The sequence below is a fragment of the Setaria italica genome, chromosome IX (genome assembly GCF_000263155.2).
Source record: "Setaria italica strain Yugu1 chromosome IX, Setaria_italica_v2.0, whole genome shotgun sequence".
Classification (NCBI taxonomy): Eukaryota; Viridiplantae; Streptophyta; class Magnoliopsida; order Poales; family Poaceae; genus Setaria; species Setaria italica.
The window spans coordinates 1992826-2009766 of record NC_028458.1 but is presented as its reverse complement, the minus strand read 5'-3'; the positions used below and the strand labels follow the sequence as shown (position 1 = coordinate 2009766).

The 16941-nt window shown below is 48.0% G+C and overlaps 1 pseudogene; it reads left to right on the top strand.

Moving 5' to 3' along the window:
• The first annotated feature begins 54 nt into the window (after window positions 1-54).
• The window catches only part of LOC101772401, a 22559-nt pseudogene continuing 5672 nt past the window's right edge, over window positions 55-16941 (top strand).

The following is a 16941-nucleotide window of genomic DNA, read 5'->3' as shown; positions in this document are numbered from 1 at the left end:
ATGCCGTCCAATCGTGACTAGATAGATGGCCATAAAACTCTCGCGTGGGGTTGAAGCGATCTTTGCGAGACAGACCATTTTGAAACACGTGGTTTCAACTTTCAAGTAGGACCAAATTATTCACGAAAAAGTAGGACCAAATTGGATGCGTGGGGTTGGGCTTTGCTCTGACCGTTCTAATGGTTAATGTGACTGTATTGTGCTTGTGCCATGTCATTTTACTCGTTCTTATCTAAATGAAGAAGTCCAGTAATACTCCCTCCGCCAACACCAAGTCGTTTTGGTTTTTCCAGGTACATAATTTTTATTACACACTTAAATATAGTATTTGTTTATTTAGATGTATATAAATATCTATGGATATATGAACATAGAAAAGTTAAACAACTTACATTTTGAAAGGAGTAATGCTGTTTGCACGATGCTTTGCTGCCCTTAGAAACTTTTCCTTCGAAAATAAAACAACAAAACTGTCGTGAAAAAATCCAAGAGCGGTAGTTGTTTTGTCAGTGCCAAACCACGCCAACAAAAATCCAGTGTCAGGCAGCCACTCGCAGTCGCCCACTCGAGAGAAAGGACGCGCGCGAGAGAGAGGGACCCCGATGGCGAGCGTTGAAGGGAAGGGGGAGACGGTGCTGGTCACGGCCTCACGGGCGCCAGCGGCTTCATCGGCTCGACGCTCGTCCGCCACCTCCTCGACCGCGGCTACAACGTCCACGCCGGCGTCCTCAACCCAGGTCAGAACGCAACAATGCCATGGTTGTTTGCTTCGGATGCGGTGGTTATCAAGTCAGGCGGTGGCGTGCAGATGACAAGGCGGAGACGGATCACCTCCTCGCGCTTGCCGCCGGCGCCGGCGAGGGCCGCCTCAGCATCTTCCGTTGCGACCTCTTCGACGGCGCGGCGCTCCTCGACGCTGCGCGGGGCTGCCCGGGAGTTTTCCATCTCGCCTCCCCCTGCATCATCGACGCCGTCAGCGACCCCCAGGTGCCATTGCCCCGTCCTCGCTGTCCTCTCCTCCGCCCCAAACTGACCAGCTCCGTTTGGTTGTGGCCGCAGAAGCAACTGATGGTGCCGGCGGTGGAAGGGACGCTGAACGTGCTGCGCGCGGCGAAGGAGGCCGGCGGCGTGCGGCGGGTGGTGGTGACCTCGTCCATCTCGGCTATCGTTCCCAGCCCCGGGTGGCCCGCCGGCGAGGTCCGCGACGGGCGCTGCTGGACCGACGTGGACTACTGCGAGGAGAACGGGGTGAGCCTACCTATTTCACTTTCACCATGAATAATGTATCTAATGATGGTATGATCAGAATGGAAATCTCGCGCCAACGCGATAAAGTAAGCCACCATCCAAACCTTTTCAAGATGAAAAATGAATGAAGTTAGCTGTTTATGTTAGTCAGAGAGCAATATCTGGGAATGCTTGCGTTTTCTACTGTTGAAATATCTGGGTGTGCTTGAGATTTAGACTTTGTGTTGTTGTTTTGCGCGCAGGTTCCCCAAGGATGATACCCAGCCTGGGCTGGTGAGAGCAAAGGTAGTAGGATCGAAGAAGCTCATCGCGATGGGTATGCAGTTCAGCCCCATGGAGAAGATCATAAGGGATGCTGTGGAGAGCCTCAAGAGCAGAGGGTATATTTCGTGATGCTGGGGGTACTGTAGTGTCTTGAGCTTACTCGGTTTGTAATTTGATAATAAGGTACCTTTGGAACCATATAGTGTTGAACTAAGTTCCAATAAAGTTCAGAAGAATAGAAATCTTGAAGGTGACATCGAATTTCAACTCGGAAAAATGAAAAGTTTAATATCCGAATCGTAAATGAATTTTCAAGGAGTTACAGATACGGAACTTGATGATCCAAAGAGATTCAAGCAGGCTAGTGCCAGCTTAATCATCAACAAACTGGTAATCATCAACATAAAATTCTGAACCTGAGCCTGAATCTGAATGGTACGTTTCATCCTTGACACTGGAACCTGAACCTGAATCTGAATGATAAAGTTCATTGTTGAAATTGGAATCTGAAGCTTTTGATTTCAGCAATGGAATTCCGATCACATCTTGCATGTTCTCAGGCAGCTTCAGCATGATGCGAAGCAAGAACTCCATGAAGCAGACAGTGTCCAGCGTTGCCTTTTGCCCTTTCCTCCTGTCTCGCTCATTGACGGCCTCTCCATTATATCCGCGTCCCGGTCTCGATGCCGCAGTTCATTTTGGCTGAGCTCGCCCACGATGCTCCCCGGTGATATGAGCGTCGGCTTGTAACCCCAGCACAATGAATAATCTGACCATTCAGGCGTCATGCTGCGCGGCATGTTCAGCACTTTCAGCTTCTTGGTTTCAGTACAGTGCAGGAAGAGCTTGTCGTCTTCGCCGTCCTTGCGAGACGACATTCGCAGGTACACGACTAGCACGCCGCCGCATTTCCAAACTCCGGCGATCAAGTAATTATCACGGCGGTTGTTGCGAATCTCCTGCATCATAAATGGTCGCTGATGCCCCTCGATGATGCACCTCCTCTCCCACCGGTGCTCCACCGTGAGGAGCCACAGCCCACAGGGCTCTGCCGTTGCTTTCCTTGATGTCCACAGTCCACACACGGCCGGCCGGACATCACCAAGGGCGCGGACATCGCGAGGCGCTGCCAGGGGCGGCGCTCGCGGGGCAAATCGACGGTGGTGACCGTCTCGTCGTCGACGTCGGAAGCCAAGATCACTGACTTGTCAAAGTGGAGGAGGTAAATTGTGCCGTCCATATAAAACGACCGGCCACTGATTCTTCCGTCCAGTCCGTCCGATATCAGGGTCCGTAATCGAGGCTTCTGTCCGGCGCCACCGAGTGCATAGACCAGCAGCTCTTTTGGCTTCTGCCGGCGTGTTAGGAGAAGCTTGTAGGTTTTGGTCCTCGGGCCGTAACCCAACCCCCAGGATGGCACAGTCGTCACGGGCGGAGACAGGGACAGTAACTTCCCTCTCCTCGTCGGCGACGGCCGGGTTCCAGAGGACGCACGTGGTGGGCCTCGGCATGCCGCCGGCGAGCAGCACGACGCCGTTGCACGTGTTGACGTAGCTCTTCTCGAGGTACATCGGCCCCGCGAGCGCGCGCATCGGGGCGTTGCTGCTGCTGCCGAGCCCTTCTCCGTGCCGAGCCCTTCTCCGCCGGCGACGAAGCCGTGGTAGCCGGAGACGGGACCCCGCGCGCGAGCTCCGGAATCCGGACGCTTCCGGGCCGCCGGTTATAAGAGTCCCTGGGTGCCCCGATTCCAGCCCGGATCGGCCCAGCAGCCCGTCCGAGCATATATATATCGCCCCCCACCCCTGCCGCCTCCTAAGACAACCAACCATCTCCTCCGATCCGCTCGTCGTTGCCGGCGCAGCCTGAAGACGAGGCAACGAACTTCAAGGTAACCTTACGTACCCTTCTCGTCGTCGTCCTCTTCTTCGCGGCTGAGTTTCTCGGCGCGCCGCCGCTGCCGCTTCCTTCCTTCGTCATGCTACCGTGAACTCCGTAGATCGACCAGGTTTCTCGATCGTGATTTAGAGAACATATTTAACGTGACTTCAAAGTATTTAGATCGCGATCGTGCTGCACGGAATCCATCACCAGACCGGCGCAGCCTGAAGATCTCACGGTACTTCGAGGTTGCATTGGGGTTTGCCGAACTGCCATTGTGGGTTAATTAGTTGCATTGGGTGTGTGTAGGTTAATTAGTTGTTTCATTACACGCATTGTTTTCTTTAATTTTCAACTTGTTTTGATAATGTTTCGAAACGATTAGTGGTGAATTACTTGTGTTTCGTACCACTCATCATCAATTAGCATTTACACGCATATTTTGAAGCCTAGCACGTTTATTAGTATGAACCTGGAGGAAGTCTCATGGTTTAACATGTTGTTAAACGCTGAAAAAAATTCAACCCTTTTTTTTTCAAAACTTTCTTCCAGGTACCTAGCGCTACAAGATTTACAATGCCTCCAATTGGAGACCCAGACGCTTCATGGGTTAGAGTCGCCTACGAGATCGGGTATCTCTCTTGCATCCTGGGGCGCTACCTTTGTGGGAGCAACTATTCTTCTTTGAAGAAAAATGGAATCACAAATCTAGAGTCAGAGTTGTTGGTGATGGCAATGTTTTGCTTCTCGCCGAATGTGATATTTGTAGCTCTTGACTGGTTGGATCCATCCAATTCACGGCCTTGGAGTAGCAGGAGAATCTAATGCAATTAGTATAGGATTCTATCTATCTGTTCTTCATGCTATCGATTTTCTAAGGGATGTATCTCTTATTCATCTTTTTAGAGGGTTGATGAATCTCTCCGTATCTATATAAAGTGAATGAATGCATAAATCCAGGACACAATTTTTTTAATAAAGAAGTACGTTTGGAGTGTGTTGCGCGTTTCATGTGGAGATGTTATGCCATTGCTGCTTCGGCGATGCATAATCTTGGTTTTGTTGCTTGAACCAATGGAGTGCATACTTGTGATCTTTCCAAGTTTCCATATACATGTACACATGCAATAATGGACCTTCTTTGGTGTAACTAATCAGTTTTAGCAGAACCATATATGATCGGTTAGTTGACCTTCTCGAGATCAGCCCTGCCTGCATAGAAATCTTGCAGCATAGTCTGTACATCTGGTTTGAAACTCCCATGCAGCGAACGCAGTACAAGCCTAGGGCTAAAACCATCCGGTCCTGGCGAGCTGTTCTTGTACATGGACCAAACTGCTGCAGCATCCTAAAGAAATAATGAAGACCATTGATGGTAAATGGAAACAATTTATTTGGGCCGGCACGGAGTGAATCACAGCCGGCAAGTGCAAGGTGAATTGGACGTGGTCAGCAAGGCCTAGGAACCAGGGCACTCACCTGCTTGGGTGTCAGGGGCAGCAGCGGTGTCATGGGTGGGTGCGCGGGCTGGCATCGGGGGAGCTGGCGACAGGGGTGGGTGTGCGGGCTGTCGGAGGAGCCGGCAATGGGGGAGGGTGTATGGGCCGGCGTCGGTGGAGCAGCGTGCGGGTGGCGTCAGTGGAGCGGTGGGAGGACAACAACGTGGGTGGGAGGTGCTGGCGGCGCGGGAGGGAGTCGGTGGCGTGGGAGGGACCAGCGTCGGTGGAGGGAGCCGGCAGCACAGGAGCGGGCGGCGGCGTGGAGGTTGGCGACGCAGGTGCGGGAGGTGCCGGCGGCAGGGCGTCAGGAGCATAGCGGCGGCGGGTGAGTGGCGTCGGGCGAGCGGATGAGTAAACATGCAAACTGAAAAATGCTAAGGAATGTGTACATATTAACACGGTTTGCCGAGTATCCGAGATCTGGCACTCGGCAAACCCTAACTTTGCTGAGTGTTGGATCGGGGCACTCGGCAAACCCCGCTTTGCCGAGTGTCACTCGGCAATTACTATAATTATTTTTTCATTTTCCTTCTTTTCCATAACGTGCTTTTATGTACTTTTAAAATATCTTGTCAAATTGACTCAACAGTATATATTTGATTTTTCTACGAATATTATTCCATTATTTTATGCCAGCTCAAATTTAATTTATATCAATTAAAATTTTATAATTGCACTTAATAAATTAAAATCATCAAGCGGATCCAAAAATTACCAAAATTTCACACGAAACAATCTATGATCTCTATTGCGTGTACAAAAAGTTTTGAAGTCAAACCTCAATTTGACCATCACTTTGACTCTAAATCTTACCAAATCCTTCTCAACGCTACGATTCATGCTTCAGTTTGTAAACATCGTACGTGACAAATTATGCGAAACCTTCTCAATTTTTTACCACATATATCAAATTCATGATTTTTGCTTTTTTAGAATTTAAAAACCAATCGGCCACAGTTCAGATGTTCGATCATTTCCCGAGTAAGGCCTCACACTGGACTCAATAACCTGAATATTATTTTTCTACTTATTTTATTCTATTATTTGAATCACTTACAATTCAAATTTGACTTATACCAAAAAAATTCTAGAAATACAATAAATTAATTAAACATAGCAAACAGATCCAGAAATATATAAAATTTTAACATGGAATACCACATGTTGATGTTGAGAGTAGAAAAAGTTTCAAGGTTAGAAGAGAAAAAAAATAAAATTTGTCGCGTGTCACAGATTTACACTCGGCAAACATAGTAACGGCGGGACACGTGGCGCGTTTTTTGCCGAGTGCCTCCCTTTGCTGAGTGTTTTTTTTGTCTTTTGCCGAGTGCTAAAATTTGGTGAGTGTTTTTTTCCCTCTTTTGCCGAGTGTATTTGTTTGACGAGTGTTTCCACTAACGGACACTCAGCAAACGTACTAACGGATGTCCATGTGGCGGTTCTTTGCCGAGTGCCTTACTTTGCCGAGTGTTTTATTTCTCGTTTGCCGAGTGTTTTTCCCTCTTTTGCTGAGTGTAAATATTTTGCTGAGTGTTTTTTACCCGCACTCGGCAAACATCCTATTTCCGTAGCGTGAAGACTTCCACCACCTCGCCGGCTGGCTGCCTTGGACCCTTCCAGCGACACCGCGCGCAAGCTCCGGAATCCGGACGCTTCCGGGCCGCCGGTTATAAGAGTCCCTGGGTCCCCCAATTCCAGCCCGGATCGGCCCAGCAGCCCGTCCGAGCATATATATCGCGAGCCCCCCCTGCCGCCTCCTAAGACAACCAACACTTCAAACCATCTCCTCCGATCCGCTCGTCGTTGCCGGCCGATTCTGTATATCTACGTATTCTTAATGCTCTAGAATTTTTTAGAGGGTTGCCGCACATGCCTGACGTCGACAAAGTGCTGGCTCCTCCCGTCGTCCTCCTCTTCCTCGCGGCTGACTTTCTCGGCTGACTTTCTCGGTTAGTTGACCTTCTCGAGATCAGCCCTGCCTGCGTAGAAATCTTGCAGAAGAGTCTGAGTCTGTACACCTGGCTTGAAACTCCCATGCAGCGCAGTACAAGCCTAGGGCCAAACCCAAGGTGTGTGCTATGCAACACGACGCATGAGACCGACTATAATCTTTTCGCCGACTGCAACTTTGCAAGAACAATCTGGATCACGATGAGTATATTGACAAGGTGTCCAAATATTGACCTGAGTCGTTGGGACAGGCATGATTCCTTACACAGTTGGTGGACAGCTTTATTGGCCGCTCCGGTGGCTGGCGGAAAAGGGTTGCTTAGTCTAATTATCCTTGTCCTAAGGGAAATTTGGTCAGGAAGAAATCAGAGGATATTCCAACAAAAGGAGCAGTCAGCCAATCGAATAGTCAACGGCAAGGACTAGACGGCAATGTGGATCACGGCGGGAGTGTACACTTGCGTTATTTCGTATACGCGGCATGAGTTTTGTAGTACCACTACCGGAGTTTTTCTTTACGCTATTGGGATGTGAGTGTACAGTTTGTATAGAATGTTTGTAATTGGCTCGTCGGGCATTCCTCTTTTTTAATATAGCAGCAGCTGCCCTGCTAGCTCGTTTAAAAAAAACTGCTGCAGCATGTGCCTCTGCAAGCGTAGAGGACGTGCAGGTCGAAATTCCATTCCATGCCGTTGGCATTGTCCTCCCAAGGTGTGCTGCGGTGAATCTTTGTATCCTGAAATTCAAAAATTTCAGGTGTGACAAAACCACGCCAACAAAAATCCAGTGTCAGGCAGCCACTCGCAGTCGCCCACTCGAGAGAAAGGACGCGCGAGAGAGAGGGACACCGATCGATCGTTGAAGGGAAGGGGGAGACGGTGCTGGTCACGGGCGCCAGCGGCTTCATCGGCTCGACGCTCGTCCGCCACCTCCTCGACCGCGGCTACAACGTCCACGCCGGCAACGCAGAAGGCTGCAGGATTTCCAGGAAGCAACACCGGCAAAGTTTCGATTTCTTCAGTAGTTTCGCTGCCATCTCTCTCTCAACTCGGTTCGCATTTGCTTTTGCGTGTAGCTTTGGTACTCTGCTTCGAAGACACTGGCAGAGAAGGCGCCGTGGAAGTTTGCAGAGGAGAACGGATTGGATGTGGTTGGTTAACCCGGGTGCTGTTCTTAGCCCGATAATTCCACCGACCATCAATGCTAGCATGTCCGTCCTTCTACGCCTCCTTCAAGGTAAAGCTTAAGCCATTGTTCGGAATTCTTAAAGCTACTTTTCATTCTAAATATGAAAATCTCCAAATTGTGACCGATGAGTGGAAGGGTGGAGCTTGAGACTGATCCAACTAAATTCCTCAGTGATTCATGCACTTGAAGGAACCCAGCAAAAAAAAAGTATTCTTGCCATTTTATGTTAGCTTCAAATTACATGCAGTGTTGACTGTTGAGTATTGTTCTTGTTTGCTCATTATGCCGGTACCATGAGATAAAGAAAACATTGAAGCCAGCCACTTTGGGCTTTGGCCATGCAGGTTGCACAGAGGCGTACAAGGATATGTGGATGGGGACAGTCCATGTGGAAGACGTTGCCTTGGCTCATATCCTGGCGTTCGAGAACCCATCGGCGTCAGGGAGGCACATCTGCTATACTTAGGGCGTTGCTATAATTATGTGGAAGACGTTGCTATAGTATCCATGTGGAAGACGTTGCCGCCCAGCAGCCCGTCCGAGCATATATGTATCGCCCCCCACCCCTGCCGCCTCGGCGCCTCCTAAGACAACCAACCATCTCCTCCGATCCGCTCGTCGTTGCCGGCGCAGCCTGAAGACGAGGCAACAAACTTCAAGGTAACCTTACGTACCCTTCTCGTCGTCGTCCTCTTCTTCGCGGCTGAGTTTCTCGGCGCGCCGCCGCTGCCGCTTCCTTCCTTCGTCATGCTACCGTGAACTCCGTAGATCGACCAGGTTTCTCGATCGTGATTTAGAGAACATATTTAACGTGACTTCAAAGTATTTAGATCGCGATCGTGCTGCACGGAATCCATCACCAGACCGCCGCCGCCTCGTCGTTGCCGGCGCAGCCTGAAGATCTCACGGTACTTCGAGGTTGCATTGGGGTTTGCCGAAGTGCCATTGTGGGTTAATTAGTTGCATTGGGGGTGTGTGTAGGTTAATTAGTTGTTTCATTACACGCATTGTTTTCTTTAATTTACAACTTGTTTTGATAATGTTTCGAAACGATTAGTGTGAATTACTTGTGTTTCGTACCACTTATCATCAATTAGCATTTACACGCATATTTTGAAGCCTAGCACGTGTATTAGTATCAACCTGGAGGAACTAGAGTTATCAAGTCTCATGGTTTAACGTGTTGTTAAACGCTGAAAATAACTCAACCCTTTTTGTTTCAAAACTTTCTTCCAGGTACCCAGCGCTACAAGATTTACAATGCCTCCAATTGGAGATCGAGACGCTTTATGGGTTAGAGTCGCTTTCGAGATCGGGTATCTCTCTGTCGTCCTGGGGCGCTACCTTTGTGGGAGCAACTATTCTTCTTTGATGAAAAATGGGATGACATATCTAGAGGCAGGGTTGTTCCAAATCGGATTGTTTTGCTGGTCGCCGAATGCGACGTTCGTAGCTCTTGACTGGTTGGATCCGTCCAATTCACGACCTTGGAGTAGCAGGAGAATCTAATGCAATTAGTATAATGCAATTAGTATAAGATTACCGATTTTCCAAGGGATGTATCTCTTATTCATCTTTTTAGAGGGTTGATGAATCTCTCCGTATATGTATAGAGTGAATGAATGCATGAATCCAAGACACATTTTTTTAATAAAGAAGTACGTTTAGAGTGTGTTGCGCGTTTCATGTGGAGATGTTATGCCATTGCTGCTTCGGCGATGCATAATCTTCTTTTTTTGCTTAAACCAATGGAGTGCATACTTGTGATCTTTCCAAGTTTCCATATACATGTATACAGGCAATAATGGACCTTCTTTGGTATAATTTAATCAGTTTTAGCACAACCATATATGATCGGTTAGTTGACCTGAGATCAGCCCTGCCTGCGTGGAAATCTTGCAGCAGAGTCTGAATCTATACACCTGGTTTGAAACTCCCATGCAGCGCAGTAAAAGCTTAGGGCCAAAACCATCCGGTCCTGGCGAGCTGTTCTTGTACATGGACCAAACTGCTGCAGCATCCTAAAGAAATAATGAAGATCATTGATGCTAAATGTCATATGGCCGGAACGGAGCCAATCGCAACCGGCAAGTGCAAGGTGAATTGGACGCGGTCAGCAAGGCAAGTGCAAGGTGAATTGGACGTGGTCAGCAAGGCCTAGGAACAAGGGCACTCACCTGCTTGGGTGTTGGGGGCAGAAGTAGTGTCGCGGGTGGGCGCGCGGGCCGGCATCGGGGGAGCTGACGACAGGGGTGGGCGCGCGGGCTGTCGGAGGAGCCGGCAATGGGGGAGGGTGCGCGGGCTGGCATCGGTGGGGCGGCGTGCGGGTGGCGGGAGGATAGCGACGCAGGTGGGAGGTGCTGGCGGCGTGGGAGGGACCGGAGTCGGGGGAGGGAGTCGGCGGCACGGGAGCAGGCGGCGGGAGGACGACGGCGTGGGCGCAGGAGGCCGGCGGCGTAGGAGGACGGCGACGCGGGTGCGGGAGGTGCCGGCGGCAGGGCGTCAGGAGCACAGCGGCGGCGGGTGAGTGGCGTCGGGCGAGCGGATGAGTAAAAATGCAAACTGAAAAATGCTAAGGAATGTGTACATATTAACACGGTTTGCCGAGTATCCGAGATCTGGCACTCGGCAAACCCTAACTTTGCTGAGTGTTGGATCGGGGCACTCGGCAAACCCCGCTTTGCCGAGTGCCACTCGGCAATTACTATAATTATTTTTTCATTTTCCTTCTTTTCCATAACGTGTTTTTATGTACTTTTAAAATATCTTGTCAAATTGACTCAACAATATATATTTGATTTTTCTACGAATATTATTCCATTATTTTATGCCAGCTCAAATTTAATTTATATCAATTAAAATTTTATAATTGCACTTAATAAATTAAAATCATCAAGCGGATCCAAAAATTACCAAAATTTCACACGAAACAATCTATGATCTCTATTGCGTGTACAAAAAGTTTTGAAGTCAAACCTCAATTTGACCATCACTTTGACTCTAAATCTTACCAAATCCTTCTCAACGCTACGATTCATGCTTCAGTTTGTAAACATCGTACGTGACAAATTATGCGAAACCTTCTCAATTTTTTACCACATATATCAAATTCATGATTTTTGCTTTTTTAGAATTTAAAAACCAATCGGCCACAGTTCAGATGTTCGATCATTTCCCGAGTAAGGCCTCACACTGGACTCAATAACCTGAATATTATTTTTCTACTTATTTTATTCTATTATTTGAATCACTTACAATTCAAATTTGACTTATACCAAAAAAATTCTAGAAATACAATAAATTAATTAAACATAGCAAACAGATCCAGAAATATATAAAATTTTAACATGGAATACCACATGTTGATGTTGAGAGTAGAAAAAGTTTCAAGGTTAGAAGAGAAAAAAAATAAAATTTGTCGCGTGTCACAGATTTACACTCGGCAAACATAGTAACGGCGGGACACGTGGCACGTTTTTTGCCGAGTGCCTCCCTTTGCTGAGTGTTTTTTTTCTCTTTTGCCGAGTGCTAAAATTTGGTGAGTGTTTTTTTCCCTCTTTTGCCGAGTGTATTTGTTTGACGAGTGTTTCCACTAACGGACACTCAGCAAACGTACTAACGGATGTCCACGTGGCGGTTCTTTGCCGAGTGCCTTACTTTGCCGAGTGTTTTATTTCTCGTTTGCCGAGTGTTTTTCCCTCTTTTGCTGAGTGTAAATATTTTGCTGAGTGTTTTTTACCAGCACTCGACAAATAGGTTCTTTGCCAAGTGCTTGATATAGTGCACTCGGCAAACATCCTATTTCCGTAGCGTGAAGACTTCCACCACCTCGCCGGCTGGCTGCCTTGGACCCTTCCAGCGACACCGCGCGCAAGCTCCGGAATCCGGACGCTTCCGGGCCGCCGGTTATAAGAGTCCCTGGGTCCCGCAATTCCAGCCCGGATCGGCCCAGCAGCCCGTCCGAGCATATATATCGCGAGCCCCCCCTGCCGCCTCCTAAGACAACCAACACTTCAAACCATCTCCTCCGATCCGCTCGTCGTTGCCGGCGCAAGCCTGAAGACGAGGCAACGCACTTCAAGGTAACCTTACGTACCCTTCTTGATCTGTTTTATGAATAGATGCATCTTTACATCAGATCATCCACGGCCTTGGAGTCGTATTAGAATCTAATGCAATCAGTGCAGGCCGATTCTGTATATCTACGTATTCTTAATGCTCTAGAATTTTTTAGAGGGTTGCCGCACATGCCTGACGTCGACAAAGTGCCGGCTCCTCCCGTCGTCCTCCTCTTCCTCGCGGCTGACTTTCTCGGCGTGCCGCCGCCGCCGCCGCCGGTTCCTTCCTTCGTCATGCTACCGTGAACTCCGTAGTAGATCGACCAGGTTTCTCCGTTCGATAAAACATATCCTTGTGTTAGGTTAAGTTGCCTCATCAACGTAAGAGTTTCCGAGTCCGTCCCCTGGAGTTAGACTCAGACAGAGTCCACCCCGGATCGGCCCAGCAGTCATATATTTAGATCGCGATCGTGCTGCCCGGAATCCATCACCAGACCGCCGGCCGCCTCGTAGTTGCCGGCGCAGCCTGAAGATCTTACGGTACTTCAAGGTTGCCTAATTGTGCCTTCGTTGCCTGGGTTGTGATTCTTAATACAGCTATCAAACCAAGTAAAGAGGTACTCCAGGATATAGACAAAATCCAAAAAAAATTCTTATGTGCGGGGGACCAACAACTATCTGGAGGTAAATGCAAAGTAAACTGGACGAAAACCTGCCTTCTAAAACAACACGGGGTCTGGGCATCCCGGACCTAGAGAAATTCGCACGAGCCCTCCGGCTCCGGTGGCTCTGGCATGAGTGGGTATCACCGGAAAAACCCTGGAACAACACTGGAACCCCATGCGACGAAGCTGACAGGCAACTGTTTGCGGCATGCATGTCTATCAATCTGGGCGACGGCAAAAAAACTAGCTTCTGGTCATCTGGATGGCTACAGGGTCAGCGCCCTAAGGACATCGCCCCACTCCTTTACACCATTTCGCGCAGAAAGAATAGGAGCGTCCATGATGTCCTCAGTCGAAATAACTGGTTACGCGACCTCGCGATTGACAATAACGTCACCGTTTCTCACCTAGCGTCGATCGCCCATTTATGGCAAATGGTCAATGCTACGGACCTCAGATCAGGGGAGGAAGACACTATCAACTGGAAGCTGACAAACTCAGGAATGTATACAACGGCCTCAGCATATAAAGCACAATTCCTGGGCTGCACCGAAACACCATACATATCCTCCATCTGGAAATCTTGGGCGCCACCAAAGTGTAAATTCTTCGCGTGGCTAATTACACACAACCGAGTCTGGTCCGCTGATCGTTTGGCCAAGCGCGGCTGGCCCCACAATGCAACTTGCGCTCTGTGCCGATCCACTATGGAGACTGGACACCACCTATTAGCTGAGTGCAGATACACACGGAGGATCTGGGACCAAACGGCGACATGGCTAGCGCAGCCTAACCTACGACCAAATGCATGGCGACCTTCATCCAACGTTCTGGAGTGGTGGACTTCTATCACCACAACACCGGACTCGTCACGTAAGGCTCTACGAAGCCTCACCCTCTTAATCATGTGGGAAGTCTGGAAGGAACGGAACGCACGTATTTTCAACAGACACGAGACATCACCGACGACCCTGATGATGAAAATCAAAGATGAGGCCTCAGCTTGGCTCTTGGCGGGGGCCAAAGATTTAGCGATACTTCTATCACGCGAGTAGTTCCCTCATGACCCCACCTTTTTTCCTTTTCTTCCCCGGTCTTTCGGGGTTTCTCCTGTATTTTCCTACTCTATTAATGAAATAGGCACCGCCTCGTGCCCGTTCGTTCAAAAAAAAAATACCAAATCATCAAACAAGCGTAAGCCCTGAATGTATTGTGGTTTGCTGAAGTGCCATTGTGGGTTGATTAGTTGTTTCATTACACGCATGTTTTCTTTAATTAACAACTTGTTTTGATAATGTTTCGAAACGATTAGTGTGAATTACTTGTGCTTCGTAGCACTCATCAATTAGCATTTACACGCATATTTTGAAGCCTAGCACGTATATATTATATTAGTATAAACCTGGAGGAACTAGAATTATCAAGTCTCATGGTTTAACGTGTTGTTAAATGCTGAAAATAACTCAATCTTTTTTTTCAAAACTTTCTTCCAGGTACCCAGCCCTACAAGATATACAATGCCTCCAATTGGAGACCCAGACGCTTCACTGGCTAGAGTCGCCTTCGAGATCGGGTATCTCTCTCTCGTCCTGGGGCGCTTCCTTTGTGGGGGCAACTATTCTACTTTGAGGAATGACATATCTAGAGTTAGGGTTGTTCCTGACTGGTTGGATCTATCCAATTCACGACCTTGGATTGGCAGGAGAATCTAATGCAATTAGTATAGTATTCTATCTACCTGGTCTTCATGCTATCGATTTTCCAAGGAATGTATCTCTTATTCATCTTTTTAGAGGGTTGATGAATCTTTCGGTATCTGTATAGAGTGAATGAATGCATAAATGCAGGACACAATTTTTTTAATAAAGAAGTACGCTTATAGTGTGTTGCGCGTTTCATGTGGAGATGTTATGCTATTGCTGCTTCGGCGATGCATGATCTTCTTTTTGTTGCTTGAACCAATGGAGTGCACACTTGTGATCTTTCCAAGTTTCCATATACATGTATACACGCAATAATGGACCTTCTTTGGTATAATTTAATCAGTTTTAGCAGAACCATATATGATCGGTTAGTTGACCTTCTCGAGATCAGCCCTGCCTGCGTAGAAATCTTGCAGAAGAGTCTGAGTCTGTACACCTGGCTTGAAACTCCCATGCAGCGCAGTACAAGCCTAGGGCCAAAACCATCCGGTCCTGGCGAGCTGTTCTTGTACATGGACCAAACTGTTGTAGCATCCTAAAGAAATAATGAAGACCATTGATACTAAATGGAAACAATTCCTGTGACCCGGAACGGAGCCAATCACAACCGGCAAGTGAAAGGTGAATTGGAAGCGGTCAGCAAGGCCTAGAAATCAGGGCACTCACCTGCTTGGGCGTCGGGGGCAGCAGCGGTGCCGTGGGTGGGCGCGCGGGCCGGCGTCGGGGGAGCCTGCGACAGGGGTGGGCGTGTGGGCTGTAGGAGGAGCCAGCGTCGGTGGAGCGGCGTGCAGGCGGTGTCGGTGGAGCGGCGGGAGGACAGCGGCGCAAGTGGGAGGTGCTGGCGGCGCGGGAGGGACCAGCGTCGGGGGAGGGAGCCGGCGGCGCGGGAGCAGGGCGGCGGGAGGATGGCGGCGCGGGCGCGGGAGGTGCTAGCGGCGGGGCGGCGGGAGCACAGCGGCAGCGGGTACGTGGCGTCGGGCGAGTGGGTCAATAGGAATGCAAACTGAAAATGCTAAGGATTATGTACATATTAACATGGTTTGCCGAGTGTCCGAGATCTTGCACTCGGTAGTTTGCCGAGTGTCTCGGCAAATCCCAGCTTTGCCGAGGGTCAGAACCCCACTTTGTCGAGTGCCCCGAACCCTAGACACTCGGCAAAATAGTATAATTATTTTTTTCATTTTCATTCTTTTCCATAACATCTTTTTCTTTTTTTATGTACTTTTAAAATACCTTATCCAATTAACTCAACAATGTATATTTGATTTTTCTACGAATATTATTCTATTATTCTATACAATTATAGCTCAAATTTAATTTATATCAATTAAAATTCTATAATTACACTTAATAAATTAAAATTATCAAACGGGTAAAAAATTACCAAAATTTCAGATGAAACAATCTATAATCTCTATTGCCCATACAAAAAGTTTTGAAGTCAAACCCTAATTTGATCGTCACCTTAACTCCAAGTCTTACCGAATCCTTCTCAACGCTACGATTTTTCTTGTGAGATGCTTCGGTTTATAAACATCGTATGTGACAAATTGTGCGAAACCTTCTCAATTTTTTACCACAGCCTCCATGTATGATATCATCACACCATGACAAATCTCATGACTTTCAAGCTTCGTTTGCTTTCTTTAGAATTTAAAAACCAATCGGCCACACGTTCGTGGTTGTGTTTTCTGAACAAGGTGTTCGAAATTTCTTTTCATTTCCTGGGTAAGATCTCAAACTGGACTCGATAACACGAATATTATTTTTCTACTCATTTTATTCTATTATTTGAATCACTTACGGTTCGAATTTGACTTATACCAAAAAATTCCTAGAAGTACAGTAAATTAATTAAATATAGCAAACAGATCCAGAAATATACTAAATTTTAACATGGAATACCATATGTTGTATGTTGAGAGTAGAAAAAGTTTCAAGGTCAGAAGAGATAGAAATAAAATTATTTACCACGTGTCACAGATTTACACTCGGCAAACATAATAACGGTTGGACACGTGCCACGTTCTTTGCCGAGTGTTTTTTTTCTCTTTTGCCGAGTGCTAAAATTTGCCGAGTGTATTTGTTTAACGAGTGTTTCCACTGATGGACACTCGACAAACGTACTAACGGATGTCCACGTGTCGGTTCTTAGCTGAGTGCCTCCCTTTGCCGAGTGTTTTTTTTCTTGTTTGCTCGAGTGGCAAACTTTGTCGAGTGTTTTTTCCTCTTTGCCGAGTGTCACTATTTTGCCGAGTATTTTTTGTCAACACTCGGCAAATAGCTTTTTTGTCGAGTGCCCGATATAATGCACTCGGCAAACATTTTAGCACTCAGCAAACACCCTATTTCCGGTAGCGTGAAGACTTCCACCACCTCGCCGGCTGGGTGCCTTGGACCCTTCTAGCGACACCGTGTCGCCGCGCGCGACCTCTAGAATCCGGACGCTTCCGGGCCGCCGATTATAAGGGTGTGTTGGGTTCTGGGG